The sequence below is a fragment of the Triticum dicoccoides genome, chromosome 2B (genome assembly GCF_002162155.2).
Source record: "Triticum dicoccoides isolate Atlit2015 ecotype Zavitan chromosome 2B, WEW_v2.0, whole genome shotgun sequence".
NCBI classification, from domain to species: Eukaryota; Viridiplantae; Streptophyta; class Magnoliopsida; order Poales; family Poaceae; genus Triticum; species Triticum dicoccoides.
Genome location: NC_041383.1, coordinates 720,991,586 through 720,999,357, shown reverse-complemented (window position 1 = coordinate 720,999,357; position 7,772 = coordinate 720,991,586).

The following is a 7,772-nucleotide window of genomic DNA, read 5'->3' as shown; positions in this document are numbered from 1 at the left end:
AAGAAGAAGGATGGTACGGACCGGATGGTTGTAGATTACCGACCTGTCAATTTGGTCACAATCAAGAACAAATATCCGCTTCCCAGGATCAACGACCTGTACGATCAGCTCGCTGGATCCTCAGTCTTCTCCAAGATGGATTTGAGGTTGGGCTACCATCAAATCAAAATCAGAAACGGGGACATTCCTAAAACGGCCTTTGTTACTCGTTATGGCCAATACGAGTACACCGTCATGTCCTTCGGTTTAACCAACGCTCCAGCCACCTTTTCTCGGTTAATGAACTCAATCTTCATGGAGTATTTGGATAAATTCGTCGTGGTTTACCTCGATGATATACTCATCTACTCCAAGAACGAGGAAGAACATGCCGAACATCTAAGGCTAGTGTTGCAGAAACTTCGAGAGCATCGCCTTTACGCCAAATTTTCTAAATGTGAATTCTGGTTGTCAGAAGTGACCTATCTGGGTCATGTAATATCTGGTAAAGGTATTGCTGTTAACCCTGAGCGAGTTCAAGCCGTCCTTAATTGGACTCCACCTGAATCGGTCAAGCAAGTTCGGAGTTTTCTAGGCTTAGCGAGCTATTGCCGTCGCTTTGTCGAAAACTTCTCCAAAGTTGCTAAACCTTTAACCGAACTCCTCAAGAAAGATAAAAAGTTCGAATGGACTCCACAATGTGAGCACAGCTTTCAGGAACTGAAAAGACGCCTGACTTCTGCTCCCGTACTGGTACCGCCAGACTTCTCCAAAGACTTTGTTATCTACTGCGACGCCTCGCGACAAGGACTAGGTTGCATCCTTATGCAAGATCGACATGTAATTGCCTACGCTTCACGGCAATTGCACCCACATGAGGAGAATTATCCTACTCATGATCTAGAGCTTGCAGCCGTAGTCTATGCACTTAAGACCTGGCGGCATTACCTCCTCGGTAACCGTTGCGAAATATTCACTGATCACCAAAGTCTGAAGTACATTTTCACCCAACCGGATCTGAATCTCAGGCAAAGACGTTGGGTTGAGTTGATCACAGACTTCGACTTAGGGATAACCTACACCCCAGGGAAAGCCAACGTCATGGCTGATGCGCTAAGTCGTAAATCTTATTGTAACAACCTGATGTTACAACAAAGTCAACCGCTTCTCCATGAGGAATTTCGGAAGCTAAACCTTCACATTGTACCTCAAGGTTTTCTTTCCACCTTGGTAGCAAAACCTACTCTTACGGATCAAATCATCGCTGCCCAAAAGCGAGATAAGGGAATATCTAAAATCAAAGAGAACATTGCTAGCGGAGGTGCTAGTTGTTTCTCCACAAATGATCATGGTGTTGTGTACTTTGAGAACCGTCTAGTGGTTCCCAAGAACCAGCATCTACGGCAGTTGATCCTTAAGGAGGCTCATGAATCTCCTCTCACTATTCATCCCGGTAGTACTAAGATGTATCAGGACCTACGTCAGAGGTTCTGGTGGACTAGGATGAAGAGAGAAATTGCTCAGTATATTGCTAATTGCGACGTCTGTCGTCGTGTAAAAGCAGAGCACCAACGGCCTGCTGGCACCCTTCAACCCTTAGCTATTCCTGAATGGAAATGGGATAAAATTGGTATGGATTTCATTACCGGTTTTCCCAGGACCAAGAGAGGGAATAATGCTATCTTCGTTGTTGTCGATCGTCTTTCCAAAGTAGCCCATTTCCTACCTGTTCGTGAGAGTATAACCGCTAGTCAATTGGCAGACTTATACATCTCCCGAATAGTGTCCCTCCATGGTGTTCCTTTGGAAATTAACTCGGATCGAGGAAGTCTTTTCACCTCTCGATTTTGGGAAAGTTTCCAAAATGCTATGGGAACCCGTCTCTCCTTTAGCACCGCCTTCCACCCTCAATCGAGTGGTCAAGTGGAACGCGTCAACCATATTCTAGAAGACATGCTTCGAGCCTCTGTTATCTCATTCGGAATGGACTGGGAGAAGTGTCTTCCATTTGCCGAATTCGCCTACAACAACAGCTATCAATCTAGCTTGGGTAAAGCCCCTTTTGAAGTTCTCTATGGACGACGGTGTCGAACACCCCTTAACTGGTCAGAGACCGGGGAAAGACAATTCTTTGGACCGGATATGATTCAGGAAGCAGAAGAACAAGTTCGTATCGTTCGTGAAAAGTTGAAAACAGCCCAATCTCGTCAAAAGAGTCAATATGACCGAAAACATAGGACTATGACTTTCGAGGTTGACGAGAAGGCTTATCTTCGGGTCACCCCTCTGAAGGGAACCCATCGTTTCGGTATCAAAGGCAAATTGGCTCCTCGTTACATTGGACCTTTTCGCATTCTCGCCAAACGAGGGGAAGTTGCCTACCAGTTGGAACTACCTCCGCACCTCTCCAGGGTCCACGATGTCTTCCACGTTTCTCAACTCAGGCGTTGCTTCTCGGATCCTATCCGTGGAGTGGACCACGAAACGCTTGATCTCCAAGATAATCTTACATATCGAGAGTACCCCATTCGTATCCTCGATCAGGCCGAACGTACCACTCGACGTCATAATATCAAGTTTCTCAAGGTTCAATGGTCGCACCATTCTGAGGATGAAGCAACTTGGGAAAGGGAGGATCGTCTTCGACTCGAGTATCCTGCCTTCTTCCCGGAGGAACCCAAATCTCGGGACGAGATTCTTTTGAGTGGGGGTGAGTTGTCACATCCTAGTTAGCCATGCATTAGAGTGTTGCATCATGTTTACTTTTTCATCAGAAACTTGAAATGGGGATGACAGAACCCCCAGTCCCCTCTGAAACCAACTAGGGTTACTAAAATAATTTTCAATGAACCTGAAATGCCCTTCTAAAATGCCCATCATTTTTGTCTTGGTTCAGAACCTCTGCCAAAAGTGGTGCACATTTTCCTAGGCCATCCTAGGGTTTTTGAATTAAATCATAAATATTTGAATTTGGGCATTTAAAATTATATAAAATATTTAAATGCTCAAATATCTCCAAACTAAAATGTTTCATGTTGGAAATAATCCAACTATGGGCTAGGAATAGTTTGGTGATTTTTGAAGTTGCCTAGGTATTTTATTAAATTCAACAAAGTTGCAGATATATTAAATAAAAACAGAAACAGAAAAAAAAGGGGAAAACTTACCTGGCGCCACCGCAGGCCCACCAGCCAGCCCACCTGGCCGGCCCAGCCCGGCCACCGCTCCAGCGAGCTGCTTGGCTCGCCAGGCAGGCAGCCAAGGTGCTCGGTGGCGGCACCGCAGCTCGCCACGCAGCTGCACGCCGCCCTGCCTCCCCCTCTCGCCGCCCTGATGGCCTGGACGAGCTCCACGTCGCGCCCCGACCCTCCTGGACACCTCCATTCGCCCCCAGTTCCTCTCCCTCGCGCTCCCACGCCATGGCCGACGCCACCGTCGCCGCACCTCCGCCGTAGCCGTGCTCCCCTTCGTCTCCACGCCGCGCCACCGTGTCCAGAAGCTCCGCCGTCCTCCACTTCTTCGAGCTAGTCGAGCCCCGAGCGCTCGCGTGCCCCGAAGCCGCCGCACCAACCTCGCCCGAACCGCCATCGCCGGAGATCCCCTTCGCCGTCGCCGCCGCAGCAGCTCGTCCCCGACCACGCCGTCCTCTCCATCAAGACCGCAGTGAGCTGGGCTAACTTCCCCTTCCTCTCTTTCTCTCTCTCGTGCACCACAGCGAGCAAACCAAGCTCACCCGCACGCGCCGTCGCGGACCTCGTCGCCGACGTGCTTCCGGCCACACTCCGGCCACAAGATGGTGTCCATCTTACTCACCGAGTCCCACAACACCTAGCTAGCCACTCCACGAGCCTCACCGACCCCTCTAGCGCCAAGTTCATCTTCGACCGAACCCCGGTGGCCGCCAAAGTCGTCGCCGGCGCCAACTCCGGCCACCCCGACCCCAACGGACTCCGCCAAGAGCTGCGGTTTGTCCTCGGCTCCACTCCGGTGGTCTCCGCGGCCCATTTGGTGGCCGAAATGGCCAAAACCACTCCCGCCGCCGCGTCGGGCTCGCCGGCGGCTAAACGCCGGCGTCGCTGGCTTTGACTTTGACCACGGGTGGGCCCTGGTTGACTCCCTTGAGTCAATGACAGGTGGGGCCCAGCCCTGTTAATTATACAGGATTAGTTTTAATTAAATCTTAATTAAAATAACCACCCTGACATGCGGGACCCACTGTCAGGTTTGACCCAGACCTGTTCCGTTGACCTGCTGACGTCACACTGACGTCAGGCTGACGTAGTAATTGATTTTCTGGATTTAATTTAAATCAGGAAATTCCAGAATATTATTTAAACTTCAAAAATTCATAACTTTTATTCTGTAACTCCAATGTTCTCGCTCCTGCTCTCTTTTACTGCGTTACGACAACGCGTTTCAAACTGCTGTGTGCTACGGTAGTTGAACCCATTTCCTCTGCATGACCTGTCATTGCCACAGTAACTAGATGAAACCCACTAGCATGTGTAGGAGTTGTTTGAGCCATATGTATGTGTTGTTCCTACCTTGCTATGCCTGCTATGCTTAGAGTCGTGTCAGGTCTGGTTCATCTGGGTGATGGGCTAGAGTGAAATTTTTATGTCGGTAATGAGAGTGGTGTGGTGAACACGATTTGGTAAAGGTATCGATGAGAGGCCATGTAGGAGTACATGGTGGGTTGTTTCATTGAAGCCGACCTTAAGCACTGAGATCTGTATGCGTGATTTAAGATACAGCTACTACCATGCATTGGGCCCTGAAATATGACCCCGCTCGACTTCTTATTCACCCTAGCTCTCTGTCCAGGAGTTGCAAGTAGTTTCTGGTGTTTGTAGCCTACTGGAGGCCGTGGACAGCGCTGACCGTAGGGGTGGGCTGTGATGCGGTAGGTACGTGGCCGGGTGTACCGAATACCCGTTAGGTATCTCGGGAACCCTGTTCACATCGTTCGGGGCCGTATGGGAAACCTCGGCCGGACTCCCTGCAGATGGAACCTGAATAGGTGATAAACCTGGACTAGAGGCTTAAGTGTTTAGGTAGGTCGTGGTCTACACCCACGTCGGCTTTCGCTTGAAGTCTGCCGAGCACATGTCGTGTGCAGACGCTAAGTGGTGGAAACATGTATGAAGAAGTACACCCCTGCAGGGTTATCATAATCTATTCGAATAGCCGCGTCCGCGGTAAAGGACTACTTGGTTGCCTATACAGTTCATAGACAAGTAAATGGAAACTATTAAAAGCCTCAAGATAAGTGTGAGTGCCGAGGATGGCTCTTCCGTAGGAAGACGGAGGTGGATCCTCGGTAGTGTATTGAAGTGGTGAGTAGTGGACTCGTGTGCGCAAAACCATTTCAAGTTGGAGTATCGTAGGATAGCCTAGCCAAGAGTCAAAGCTGGCTTGCTGCAATAACTCCACCAACCCTTCTTGATACTATGCATGTATGTAGGATCTGATGTAAGTCTTGCTGAGTACCTTTGTACTCATGTTGCTATAATCTACATTTTTACAGAAGACGCTGCAACCCCTTCTGATGGGTTCTATGTAGATGTTGACATCAACGAGTAGGCTAAAGACCCAGGTGGTGACCCTGAGCTTGTGAAGGACCACGTAGTATAGCTAGGCTTTCCAAGCCTCTTTTATTTTACTAGTTGTCTGTACTCAGACAAGTTACTTCCGCTGCTGGTTTGTATGAATGTATGACTTGTATGTCGGGTCGTGAGACCCGTACCTTGTGTATGTTATGTATGGCTCACTGAGCCTTAAATAAAGTACTTGTGTCGTAGAGTCATGTTGTGATGCTTCGTTGTATTTGCACATATCGAGCATATTGTGTGTATGATTGAAATGCTTGGTATGTGTGGGATCTGACTATCTAGTTGTTTATCTTTAGTAGCCTCTCTTACCGGGAAATGTCTCCTAGTGTTACCGCTGAGCCATGGTAGCTTGCTACTGCTCTGGAACACTTAGGCTGGCCGGCATGTGTCCTTCTTCGTTCCTGTGTCTGTCCCTTCGGGGAAATGTCACGCTTTGAGTACCGGAGTCCTGTTAGCCCGCTACAGCCCGGTTTACTGGAGTCCTGCTAGCCCAGTGCTACAGCCCGGACCCACTTGCTGATGACCGACACGTTCGAAGCTGGGTCATGGATGCCTGTCCCTGTAAGTCTGTGCCACTTTGGGTTTACGACTAGTCATGTCAGCCCGGGCTCTTTATCATATGGATGCTAGCGACACTTTCATATACGCGAGCCAAAAAGCGCAAACGGTCCCGGGAAAAGGTAAGACGACACCCGTGGGGATACCGTGCGTGAGGCCGCAAAGTGATATGAGGTGTTACCAGCTAGATCGATGTGACATCGAGTCGGGGTCCTGACAGCGTTGGTAGCTTTAGTTGCATTAGCCCAACACACTCATATTGCCATGTTTCATGCATGCATCATATTGTTGCACATTGTTTGGTGATGCCTGTGTATCGTTATCCTTTACGACAGGATCTGTCCCCGAGGAGTACCGTGACTACCCTAACGAAGAACCGTATCCGTGCATCGAACCATCAGGCAAGCAACCAACCATTTGATCATATCGATACAATCCCATGTTCTCGCTCCTGCTCTCTTTTACTGCATTAAGACAACGCGATTCAAACTGCTGTGTGCTACGGTAGTTGAACCCATTTCCTCTGCATGACCTGTCATTGCCACAGTAACTAGATGAAACTCACTAGCATGTGTAGGAGTTGATTGAGCCATATGAATGTGTTGTTCCTACCTTGCTATGCCTGCTATGCTTAGAGTCGTGTCAGGTCTGGTTCATCTGGGTGATGGGCTAGAGTGAAATGATTATGTCGGTAATGAGAGTGGTGTGGTGAACACGATTTGGTAAAGGTATCGATGAGAGGCCATGTAGGAGTACATGGTGGGTTGTTTCATTGAAGCCGACCTTAAGCACTGAGATCTGTATGCGTGATTTAAGATACAGCTACTACCATGCATTGGGCCCTGAAATATGACCCCTCTCGACTTCTTATTCACCCTAGCTCTCTGTCCAGGAGTTGCAAGTAGTTTCTGGTGTTTGTAGCCTACTGGAGGCCGTGGACAGCGCTGACCATAGGGGTGGGCTGTGATGCGGTAGGTACGTGGCCGGGTGTACCGAATACCCGTTAGGTATCTCGGGAACCCTGTTCACATCGTTCGGGGCCGTATGGGAAACCTCGGCCGGACTCCCTGCGGATGGAACCTGAATAGGCGATAAACCTGGACTAGAGGCTTAAGTGTTTAGGTAGGTCGTGGTCTACACCCACGTCGGCTTTCGCTTGAAGTCTGCCGAGCACATGTCGTGTGCAGACGCTAAGTGGTGGAAACATGTATGAAGAAGTACACCCCTGCAGGGTTATCATAATCTATTCGAATAGCCGCGTCCGCGGTAAAGGACTACTTGGTTGCCTATACAGTTCATAGACAAGTAAATGGAAACTACTAAAAGCCTCAAGATAAGTGTGAGTGCCGAGGTTGGCTCTTCCGTAGGAAGACGGAGGTGGATCCTCGGTAGTGTATTGAATTGGTGAGTAGTGGACTCGTGTGCGCAAAACCATTTCAAGTTGGAGTATCGTAGGATAGTCTAGCCAAGAGTCAAAGCTGGCTTGCTGCAATAACTCCACCAACCCTTCTTGATAATATGCATGTATGTAGGATCTGATGTAAGTCTTGCCGAGTACCTTTGTACTCATGTTGCTATAATTTACATTTTTACAGAAGACGCTACAACCCCTTCTGATGGGTT